Raw genomic sequence first — 13,302 nt, forward strand, 5'->3', positions numbered from 1 at the left:
GGTCTGCACTTATTAATCTTTCCTTCCCCCAACCTCTGGCAACCACTGATCTTTTTACTATCTCTACAGTTTTACCTTTCCCTAAACTTCATATAGTTGGAATCATATGAGATGTAGACTTTGCAGATGGCTTTTTTCCCTTAGCAATACGTATTGAAGTTTATTCCATATCTTTTCATGGCCTGACAGTTTTTTCTTTGTATTGTTGAATGCTATTCCTTTGTATGGATATAGCACAGTTTATCTATTCACTTACTGAAAAACATCTTAGTTGATTCCAAGCTTTGACAATTATGAAAAAAGCTGCTATAAATGTCCATGTGTAGATTTTTACACAGGCATTACTATTCAACTTCTTTGGGTAAATTCTAAGGAGCACGATTACTAAATGATATGGTGAGAGTATTGTTTAGTTTGGCAAAAAGAAAAAAGACTTGCCAAACATCTTTCAAAGTAGCTGTAACAGTTTGCATTCTCACTAGCCATGAATGTGGACTCCTGATGTTCTGCATCTTTACCAACTTTTGTATTACAGGTTTTGGATTCTAGCCATTTGACTAGGTAAGTAGGGATATGCCATTATTGTTTTAATTTAAAAATTGTTGATGAAAATGTAGTATACTTTCTTTTCTTTTAAATTTTATTTATTTTTTTATTTTTTAAATATTATTTTAATTTTTTTTCAAAATTCATTGTTTATGCACCACACCCAGTGCCCCATGCAAATTATGCCCTCCATAATACCCACCACCAGGCTCACCCAACCCCCCACGCCCCTCCTCTCCAAAACCCAGTTTGTTTCTGAGTCCACAGTCTCTCATGGTTTGTCTCCCCCTCCAATTTCCCCCAACTCACTTCTCCTCTCCATATCCCAATGTCCTCCATGTTATTCCTTATGCTCCACAAGTAAGTAAAACCTTATGATAATTGACTCTCTCTGCTTGACTTATTTCACTCAGCATAATCTCCTCCAGTCCCACCCATGTTGATACAAAAGTTGGGTATTCATCCTTTCTGATAGAGGCATAATACTCCATTGTATATATGGACCATATCTTCTTTATCCATTCATCCACTGAAGGGCATCTTGGTTCTTTCCACAGTTTGGTGACTGTGGCCATTGCTGCTATGAACATTGGGGTACAGAGGGCACTTCTTTTCACTACATCTGTATCTTTGGGGTAAATGCCCAGTAGAGCAATTGCAGGGTCACAGGGTAACTCTATTTTTAATTCCTTAAGGAATCTCCACACTGAGATACCACCTTACACCAGTTAGAATGGCCAAAGTTAATAAGACAGTAAACAACAAGTGTTGGAGAGGATGTAGAGAAAGTGGAACCCTCTTACACTGTTGGTGGGAATAAAAGTTGGTTAGCATATTTTCATATGCTTACTAGCCATGTGCTTTTTTAAAAAATTAAATAATATATATTCAGATTTTTGGGAGAAGGGGATTTAAGATGGTGGCATGGTAGGAGGACCCCATGCTCATCTCATCCCTAGAGCACAACTAGATAACTAGCAAATCATTCTTAATATCCATAAAATTGACCTGAGTACTGACAGAACAAACTGCACAACTACAGGAAAGGAGAGGTCACATGGAAGAAGATGGGAAGTGTGGAGATGTGGTTTGGGGGAGCAATGGATTGCAGGTGCTACAGAGGAAGGAGCTCTACTCGTAGAAAAAAGCGAGAAGGGAAGTATATAGGATAAAGCACATGCAGAACACTCCCCTGAAACCATTGGCTGGGAAAACAAGAGGAGCTGATTTTTATGAGTTTTCACAACCAGTGGGGCTCAAAGACTGGAGTTTTAAAGGTAAGAGTGCTTGACTGGGATAGTGTCTTGAGGGTAAGACCTTACTCCTGTAAAGAAAGCAGACATACAACTCTGGGGCAGACAGTAAGATCTGAGAAATGACTAAGACTTATAAGGGAGAAACTGTTCACTCTTCTTGGAATGTGACTGTGGGGGGTGGCATTTGCAGAGGTGCCTCTCTGGGGACAAAGGAACCTGAAGGCACACCCATCCTCCACCCACCCCATGCCCTCCTCAGCACAAAACAGCTTCCATAAACAGCACAGCATCAACACTGGCTGCCTAACCTGCTTACATGAAATCCTGACCTCCTGCGCCTTGCTGACATTGCTTTTCTCTGGCAAGTGGGCCTAAGGATCAGCACAGTGGGCCCCTTCAACAAAAGTCCAACAGAACCCCCCCACACACACACACACACCACAACTCCAGCCCAGGTCAGGAAGTTCTACAAGGTTTCAGTTCTAGTAGAAGTAGCATCAGGTCTCACTTAAGAAGCAGACCAGAGCACACCTCATTAGAACTCACCACACTCTGGCTAAGGATCAAACACTGTCTACTCTAGGCAAGGAAAACCTCTAAAGATGACTGGCCTGAAGGATAGAGCAACCAAAACATAGCAACAGAGTGTATATAGCACACAGCAGAGACACTCCCTGAAGCACTAGGCTCTGGACACTATATGACCTCTTCTTCATAAAGGCATAACTGTCTAGAACAGTAAACACAAGCAGTTTTTCTAACACAGAGAAGACAGAGACTTAGACAAAATGCCAAGATAGAGGAATTCATCACAGAAGAAAGAACAAGATAAGGTCAGAGACAGAGATCTAATCAAAGCAGATATGCATAATATGACTGGTGGAGAATTTAAAGCTAAAATCATAAAGATACTCACTGGGTTTGAGAAAAGAATGAAGACTCTATGGGGGCCCTTACCACAGAGATAATAAAATTAAAAAACAATCAATCAGAAATTTAAAAATGCAATAACTGAGATTTGAAACTGACTGGGTGGAATGTCCACAAGAATGGAAGAAATGGAGGAACAAATAAGAGATACAGGAGATAAAATAATGGAAAATAATGAAGCTGAACAAAAGAGAGAGAATTGGGGACCATGAGAATAGACTTAGAGAACTTAGTGACCCTATCAAACTTAATAACATTTGTAACACAAGAGTCCCAGAAGAAGAAGAAGAGAGAAAAAGCAGCAGAAAATTTATTTGAGGAGACTGTAGGCGAAAACTTCTCTAATCTGGAGAAAGAAAGAGATGTCCAGATCCAGGAGACACAAAGAATTCCCATCAAAATCAATAAAAGCAGGTCAACACCAAGAGGTATTGTAATTAAATTTGCAAAATATGGCAATAAAGTAAAAATCCTTTAAAAAGCAAGACAAAAGAAGTTTAACTTACAAGGGAAGACCCATATGGCTAGGGAGAGAAACTTGTCAAGCCAAAAGGGAGTGGCATGATATATCCAACATGCTGAATGGGGAAAATATGCAGCCAGGAATATTCTGTCCAGCAAAACTATCATTTAGAATTCAGAACAAACAAAAACTAAAAGAGTTCATGACCACTAAACCAGCCCTGCAAGAAATATTAAAGGGAACTAACCGTTTGAGTGGAGAGGAAAGACCAAAAATGACAAAGACTAGAAAGGAACAGAAAAAAACCCTCCAGAAACAATGACCAAACAAGTAATAAAATGGCACTGAATGCATACCTATCAATAATTTCTCTGAATGAAAATGGACTGAATGCTTCAATGAAAAGACACGGAGTGGGCGCCTGGGTGGCTCAGTTGGTAAAGCAACTGCCTTCAGCTCAGGTCATGATCCCAGAGTCCTGGGATCGAGTCCCACATCGGGCTCCCAGCTCCATGGGGAGTCTGCTTCTCCCTCTGACCTTCTCCCCTCTCATGCTCTCTCTCTCTCAAATAAATAAATAAATAATCTTATAAAAAAAAAAAGAAGAAAAGAAAAGACACGGAGTGTCAGAAGGAATTAAAAAATAAGACCCATCTATACGCTGCCTACAAAAGACTCATTTTAGACCCAAAGACACCTGAAGATTGAAAGTGAGGGGATGGAGAAACATTTATCATGTAAACAGACATCGAAAGAAAGCCAGAATAGCAATACTTAGACAAACTAGAATTTAAATCAAAGACTGTAATAAAAGATGAAGAAGGCACTATATCATAATAAAGGGGACTATCCAACAAGAATATCTAACAAATCAGAGCATCTGGGTAGCTCAGTCATTAAGTGTCTGCCTTTGGCACAGGTCATGATCCCAGGGTCCTGGGATCGAGCCCCACATCAGGGTCCCTGCTCGGCAGGAGGCCTGCTTCTCCCTCTCCGACTCCTCGTTTGTGTTCCTTCCCCCACTGTCTCTGTCAAATAAATTAATAAAATCTTAAGTAAAAAGAATATCTAACAAATATAAATATTTATGCCTCCAATATGGAAGCATCTAAATATATAAAACAATAAAAACATAAAGGAATAATTGATAATAATACAATAACAGTAGGGGACTTTTATACACTACTTACATCAACAGACAGATCATCTAGGCAGAAAATCAATAAGGAAACAAAAGCTTTGAATGACACACCGGACCAGATGGACTTAATATATATATTCAGAACATTCCATCCCAAAGCAGCAGAATACATGTTCTTTTCAGTGGCACGTGAGTCACTCTCCAGAATGGACTACATGGCAGGTCACAAATCAGGCCTCAACAAATACAAGAGGACTGAGATTATGTCATGCATATTTTCTGACCATAATGCTGTGAAACTTGAAGTTAAGTATAAGAAAAAAACGTGGGAATACCACAGTTACATGGGGTTAAACAACATGCTACTAAACAATGAATGGGTCAACCTGGAAATCAAAGAAGAAATGAAAAAATATGTGGAAACAAATGAAAATGGAAACATAATGGTCCAAAACCTTTGAGATGCAGCAAAAGCAGTCGTAAGAGGAAAGTATACAGCAATACAAGCCTACCTCAAGAAACAGGGAAAATCTCAAATAAACAACCTAACCTTACACCTAAAGGGGTTAGAAAAATAACAACAAACAAAACCTATAGCCAGCTGAATAAGGGAAATAATAAAGATTAGGGCAGAAATAAATGATACAGAAACTAAAAAAGCAATAGAACATTCTTTGAAAAAAATACCTGATAAAATTGATAGATCCCTACCTAGACTTATCAAAATAAAAAGGAAAGGACCCAAGTAAATAAAATCAGAAATGAGAGATGAGAGATCACAACCAACATGACAGAAATACAAATTATAAGAGAATGCTATGAAAAATTATATACCAACAAATTGAACAACCTGGAAGAAATGGATAAATTCCTAGAAACATATAAACTACCAAAACTGAAACAGGAAGAAATAGAAAACTTGAACATATCTATAACCAGCAAAGAAATTGATTCAGTAATCAAAAACCTCCCAATAAACAAAAGTCCAGGGCCAGATGGCTTCATGAGGAAATTCAACCAAACATTTAAAGAAGAGTTAATACCTAGTTTCTCAAACTATTCCAAAAAAATAGAAATGGAAGGAAAACTTCCAAATTCATTGTATGAGGCCCGCATTACTCTGATAACAAAACCAGACAAAGCACTAATACAGAGAACTACATGGGGCACCTGGCTGGCTCAGTTGGTGGGCCTCTGTCCTGGAATTGAGCCATGCTCTGCAGGGAGCCTGCTTCTCCCTCTCACTCTGCCTGCTGCACCCCCTGCTTGTGCTCATTCTCTTTCTCTGTCAAATAAATAAGTAAAATATTTAAAATAAAATAAAATAAAATAGAGAACTACAAGACCTATAACCCTGATGAACATAGATTCAAAAATTCCCAATATAATACTAGCAAATTGAATCAACAATACATTAGAAGTATCATTTACCACAATAAAATGGTGTTCATTCCTGGACTGCAAAGGTGGCTCAAAATTTGCAAATCAATCAACATTAATAAAAGGATAAGAACCATATGATCCTTTTAATAGATGTAGAAAAGCATTTGACAAAACACAATGTCCATTCATGATTAAAAATCCCTCAACGAAATAGGTTTAGAGGGAACATACCTTAACATAATAAAGGCCATTTATGAAAAACCCAAAGGTAATATCATTCTTAATGGAGAAAAACTGAGCGTTTTTCCTGTAAGGTTAGGAATAAGACAGAAAGTCCACTCTCACCCCTGTTACTTAACATAGTAATGGAAGTCCTAGCCAGAGCAATCAGACAACAAAATGAAATAAAATATATCTAAATTGACAAGTATGAAGTCAAACTTCCACTATTTGCAAATGAATTAATACTCTATATAGAACCCTCCCCCCAAAAGAAATGAAAACCCAAAGACTTCACCAAAAATTTGCTAGAACTTATAAATGAATTCAGTAAAGTCACAAGATACAAAATCAATGTATGAAAATATGTTGCATTTCTATACATCAAAAATAAAGCAGCAGAAAGAGAAAACAAGGAATTAATCCCATTTAAAATTGCACCAAAAACCATAAGATATTTAGGAAGAAACCTAAACAAAGAGGTAAAAGATCTGAACTCTGAAAACTATAAAACAATGATAAAAGAAATTGAAGATGACCCAAAGAAATGGAAAAACATCCCATGCTCATGGATTGGAAGAACAAACATGTTCTTCCAATGTTAAAATGTCTATATTATCCAAAGCAATTTATATACTTAATGCAATCCTTATCAAAATACCAAGAGCAGTTTTCACAGGAGCTAGAACAATCCCCAAATGGAACCACAAAAGACTGGCCAAAGCAATCTTGAAAAAGAAAGGCAAAACTGGAGGCATCAAAATCCAGACCTCAAGCTAAATTACAAAGCTATAACCATCAAGACAGTATGGCACTGGCACAAAAAGCCAAATAAACCAATAACCATATAGTCTTTGACAAAGCAGGAAAGAATACCCAAGGGAAAAAAGATAGTTTCTTCAACAAATGGTGTTAGGAAAACTGGACTAACACATACAACTGAATGAAACTAAACCATGTTCCTGCACCGTATACAAACATAAATTCAAAATGGATTAAAGACCTAAATGGATTAAGGAAAGCATCAGAATCTTACAGGCAGTAACCTCTTTGACATCAGCCATAGCAACTTCTTGCTAGATATGTCTCCTGAGGCAAGGGAAACAAAGGCAAAATAAACTCTTAGGACTTCATCAAAATAAAAACGTTCTGCACAGCAAAGGAAACAATAAACAAAACTAAAAGGCAACCTACAGAATAGGAGAAGGTATTTGCAAATGACATATCTGATAAAGGGTTAGTGTCCAATTTATGTAAAGAACTTATCAAACTCAGCACCCAAAAAACAAACAATCGACTTAAAAAATGGGCAGAAGACATGAATAGACATTTTTCCAAAAAAGACATACATATTGCTAATAGACACATGAAAAGTATTTAACATCACTCATCATAAGGGACATACAAATCAAAACTACAATGAGATACCACCTCACACCAGTCAAAATGGCTAAACTTAATACAGGAAACAACAGGCATTGGCAAGGATGTGGAGAAAGAGGAGCTGTTTTGCATGGCTGATGGGGATGCAAACTGCTATAGCCATACTGGAAAACAGTATGGAGGTTTCTCAAAAAGTTAAAAATAGAGCTACCCTACTACCCAGCAATTCGCTACTAGGTATTTTCGCAAAAGAGAAAAAAATCCTAACTCAAAGACATGTATGCACCCTGATGTTTACAGCAGTATTATCAATGATAGCCAAATTATGGAAAGAGGCCACATGTGCATCAACTGATGAACAAATAAAGATGTAGTATATATATACAAAAGAATATTACTCAGCCACCAAAAAGAATGAAATCTTGCCATTTGCAGTGATGTAGATGGAGCTCACGAGTACTATGCCAGGAGAAATAAGTCAGTCAAAGAAAGAAATACCATATGATTTCACTCATCTGTGGAGTTTAAGAAAGAAAACAATGAACTTAGGGCGAGAAAAAGAGGCAAATCAAGAAACAGACTCTTAACCATAGAGAACAAAATTACTAGAGGGGAGGTGGATAGGGGGATGAGTTAAATAGGTAGTGGAGATTGAGGACTGCACTTGGGGTGATGAGCACTGGATGTTGTAAGTAAGTGATGAATCACTAAATTCTATACCTGAAACTAATAGTACACTGTATGTTAACTAACTGGAATTTAAATAAAAACATTAAAAAAATCATATATATCTAGTATGTGCAATATTTCATCCTGCCGTGTGAGGTTTGTATTTTTCCTTAGTTTTTGATCATTCAGTTTTTTCACACAAATATATATATTTTTGTGTGTGTGTGTTTAAATATTATATTATAATATATATAAATATATATATAAATCATATATACCATATAAATCATTATATTTTATTTTATATATAGCTTATTTATATAATTTATATATTTTATACATGAAATATAAGTGTGGACATATGGATATGAATTCATATAGAACATGAATATGAAATATATTTAAGTATTTATATATTTTATGTAATATGTAATTTACATAATTTATTATATAAATGAGAATTTTATAAATATTTTTTATAAATTATATATATTATATATGAATATATAATTATACACACACATATATATATATATAAAAAATACTGGACTCAATTTTAGAAAACTATAGAGATACTCAAGATACTCTTACATTCCAGTTGTTACCTTTTCCTTAAGAAGATTGGCTTTTGCTCATGGCAGACAGTTATTACAGAAACTGATGACCTTACTCCATTCTCAGTTTAAGCTCATTCAAAGCTCATATTCTTTGTGAAGGCTGATCTATTTAGGTGACCTTTCATCCACTTATTTGTGTGTGGTGTAAGGAAATGGTCCAGTTTCATTCTTCTGCACATGGCTATTTCAATTTTCCCAACACCATTTGTTGAAGAGACTGTCTTTTTTCCATTGGACACTCTTTCCTGCTTTGTCAAAGATTAGTTGACCATAGAGTTGAGGGTCCATTTCTGGGTTCTCTATTTGTTCCAGTGATCTCTGTGTCTGTTTTTGTGCCAGTACCATACTGTCTTGATGATGACAGCTCTGTAATAGAGCTTGAAGTCTGGAATTGTGATGCCTCAACTTTGGTTTTCTTTTTCAACATTCCTCTTGATATTCAGGGTCTTTTCTGGTTCCATATAGATTTTAGGATTATTTGTTCCACTTCTTTGAAAAAAAGTTGATGGTATTTTGATAGGGATTACATTAAATATGTAGATTACTTTAGGTAGAATTGACATTTTCACAATATTTGTTCTTCAATCTGCTTGGGTTCACTCTCTTGGGAGCTTTTGTTCCCTGAACGCTTTCCATATAGCTTTGGAGGAGAAGAATGAAAATGGTGGCCTCCCAATCTCTGGCCCAGAGGAGCTGAGAACTCGGGGCCCCACTCCTCAGTGTGCCCTCGGAGAAAAGCAGTCAATCACTCCCTTCTCCTTGGTCTCTGGCTGCAGTCCAAGCTCACCGGGCCTGTGACCAAGCATTTCTATCTCTGGTGCATGGCTTTCTTTGGAGTCTCCAAACCCAGCCAATTCCTGCAGAGAACTCCACATTACTCCTCCCAGAGGAGGAAGCAGTGGCCCAACCCTGCCATGGATCACAGTTTAAGGTAATCCCAATCTGAGAGCTCACTACTCGGTTCAGTCTCTGCTGCCGGCTTCCCCTCTCCGATACCTGGGAGTTCTGCCACACTCAGACACCCCTGGTCTTTCTGTGACCCCTCAGGTCCTGAGACCACACTGCCCCTATGAGGGCGCCATCCCCCACTTAGCCTCTGGAATGATGTCCCTCAGTGGGGCAGACTTCTAAAAGTTCCCATTTTGTGCTCCGTTGCTCTACTGCTTGCTGGAATCCGGCCCCTCCTCCTGCGGTCTCTCTTCCGAGGTATCGTATCACCTCAGGTTCGCTTCTCTACACATCTTACCTTCCAGAAAGTGGTCGTTTTTATGTTCCTAGAATTGCTGCTCTTCTTCTCTTCAATCTCCTGTTTCGTTTGTAGGTGTTCAGAATGGTTTGATAACTATATATCTAGCCGAACTCCTGGCACCTCATGACATCTAGGTCTCCTATTCCTCCGCCATCTTGCTCCTACTCTCCCAAGGCTGTAAGCTTTGAATCAGCAAATGCCCCTGGAGGAAAAGCTGTGCAGAATAGCAAGTTCTGCCGGGGTTTCCCTTCTTTCCAGAATTTGGCCCATACATCTTTTGCTTTTTTCTAACATTCTGATACCTGCAAACAGATGTTCTCTTACTTGATCCAGCTTTGCTAAGTATTGTCGGCTCTCATCTCATCTTATTGTATTATTGAATACACTCACCTCAATTCTTCCTGGGAACAAAATTTAGAGTTTTATGTTTAAAGTGGTTTTTTAAAAATTTTTCTCTATTAATTCAATTTCTCTAGGGACCTGTTTACCTGATTGTTCTATCTAGTCCCTGTGTTATCTGTAGGAAGCAGGTAATGTGTTATCAGGGAGGCTAAGTATACTGGGGAAAACCTACTGGTGAGTCAGTTTATTTTTCTTCTCTTGGTTTACTCTGGTAGTCTAAGTTGGCCTTTTTTGAGTTGACCCAATTCCCCAAATAAGAAATCCATGTGACAAAGAGCTGACTTTACTCCAATACATGTCTGCATGTCAAGAGGAACTGGACGAGGGACACCATGACAACTTTTTCTGTGTGAGGCTTTTGCAGCATTTCCCAAGACCCTTTAATTTACCTTCAGTCAACACTGCTCAGGATGTGGAGGTTTTCTAAGATTCTATAGGACAAGCCTCTCCACTTGCATACCAGATGAGCTTTTCTGTCTCTCTCTGAGCTCATTTGTGGGCTGGTAGGCTTTGTTTTTTCTTTTTCCCCTTCCAAACATAATTGTTCATAAATTCCACAAAGCCCTCAAAGTAGTTTCTCCCTCCCTCTCTCCTCTTTCCCTTTTTATCAATACTGTTAAATATTAATAATATATTTACATATTCCTTTCTTAATTACAATGAAAAATTGGAGGAACAAATCAGTAAGTATGAGCACCATTGACCTATGACTCACATAACACCTCTCCCTTGGGCTTAAGCTTGTGATATCGATCTGGTTTTCTTATAATATCTTCTCTGTTTCTAAATTTGTAATGATTTAGCTAATTCCTGAGTTATGTGACAATTATGAGAGTAGCCATTAGCACTACAGAAGTACAGCTTTGACCTAGGACCCAGAAACAAGGACTGGAAAACCTATTTGCCAATGAGTTCTATATGGGCTTTATATTTGACAAGTGCTGGGGGTGAATGAGAAGTGGGGGGAAAGCAGCTTCATTTAATTTAGTATTACAGACCCTTGCACTGAAAAAGAAAACAGCATTGTTTCTGGATCAAGCCATTATAATCTGCTTTTGTAAACAATAATAACACATATGGAAAGCAAACATTTATCAATGGGAACAGTGAGTAATTAATTACCAGATCAGGGGGTGCAGACTGCACTTGCTACAGGAGTTTGTTAAAGAAGAATTTTTTAAAAAGCACTGATTTCTGAGAAGTCTCCTTAGGAAGAATAGGGTCTGAGATGAGTCTTAAACAGAAACATAGGATGGAGAACAAAAGGCCTTCAAGACAGGGATCAAGTGGTGTCAGGAATGAGCACAGATGGTTTATGGAGCAAGAAGCCAAGATGGCTGACCAGGGCAGTGGTGTGTGTTGGGGAATTGTGGCAGCAAGACTGGCAATGTTTGGTTACATAAGAGAGAATTAGATTGGATAGGAAGTAAGTAAAAAGACAGAGACCATGGAAAGTCCCTGAGGGTATAGTTAATGTAATAATATTTAGAAATCAGTGGTGCCTTGACACTGTATGTTCAGTTTTAAATAATTAGGGGGATTTGATAAAAGAAATAAACTACTGATATACTTGATATGTGCCAAGATACCAGACACAAGAGAATACATGCAGTGTATTTCCATGTAAATGGTATATGGTGAGAGAGGTCAGTATAGGGTACTTCTGAGGAATACAGAGTGAGAAGAGGTGACAGAGTGCTAGCCATACCTTGATCTGGTGTCAAATACATGGGTGTATAAAGATCTAAAAATTAATTTATGATCAGTGCAATTGGTGTTTATTATTTCTATTTATACCTTTAAAAATCCATGAGGATAATGAGGCTGTCAGTTGAATGAGGAAAACTTTGGTCAAGGAATAGCCAAGGTATTAATCTGGTAATAACCTACAAGTCCTCACTGTGGAATAGAATGTCATGATTGGACATAAGCGGGCATACAGGTAAGAAAAAAGATCAACTTTAGATGGTTGGGTGAATTGGATAAATTGGATGACTCTACTTTAAGAACTTTGGCAGTGTTTGGACACCTTTGAACAAAGAAAAGGAAATATAATTTGATTTGCATATGCTACGTGTCAGTCCCTGAGCTATGTTTTAACACATGTTACCTTAAACTTAATACTGTGTCTTATAACCATAAGACAGTGAACATGAGAGGTAGCTGGTTTTGACACTAGAGGTTGAGACAGCAGTTAGCTCATATTCACAAGAAGTTTGACGTCAGAGGAAAGGAGTCAAGAGGTAATGAGTGGTCAGTGCCTAGAGCCACGAAACATGCTTCAGAACTCTCAGTAACTGGTAACATCTCTGGTGAGAGATGAAGCCACCAAAATTCTTGAGCTTCTTAAGTGGCACAATGAGTCAAAGAAAAGCCTAAGGCTAAAAGCTGATTCCTAAAAAGTGACCAATGTTAGGGCATTAAATAGTGAAGTATTATGAGGGAAGAAGTTATATGACCGTCTCAATAGGGAAATACCTTATATGTTCTTGTGTCAACATTTCTCAAACTGGCCTTCCACAAAACATAGTTCTGTTAGTCGACTGGGGTTTGCTCTGAGAGAAAGAGTTCATTTGTCAGGTAAATTTGAGTAAGACTGAGTTAAAGAGAAAGTCAAATCAATCCTTTCATTCAAAATTTCTCAGGGTCTAGTGCAACAGTGTGTAAGCTTTTCCCAAATGCTTTTGCCTCAGAACTACATTCATATCATTTCAAGCCAGGGTTCTGCAGGAGAGAGATTTTGAAATACTCTTACCATGTAAAATCACATGCCACATTCCCCAATCCACATACCACATGTAAAATAACATGCCACGTACCCCATTCTCCAAATCCATTCCTCACTCTGCGTTTCCTAATCCATCCCTCACTCTGCCTTTCCTTGCCTTGTCCCTGACACACGGAAGGCCCTACCTAAGCTCCACTTGCTAAAACCCTACCCATTTTCTAGATTCAAGAGATAAGGTAAGGCCTGTATTACTAAAAAGGCAGATAAAGAAACCCATTGATTTACATGCCCTGTCTAAGAAAAAGGAAAATCCTAA

The sequence above is a fragment of the Mustela erminea genome, chromosome 12, assembly GCF_009829155.1.
Source record: "Mustela erminea isolate mMusErm1 chromosome 12, mMusErm1.Pri, whole genome shotgun sequence".
NCBI lineage: Eukaryota > Metazoa > Chordata > Mammalia > Carnivora > Mustelidae > Mustela > Mustela erminea.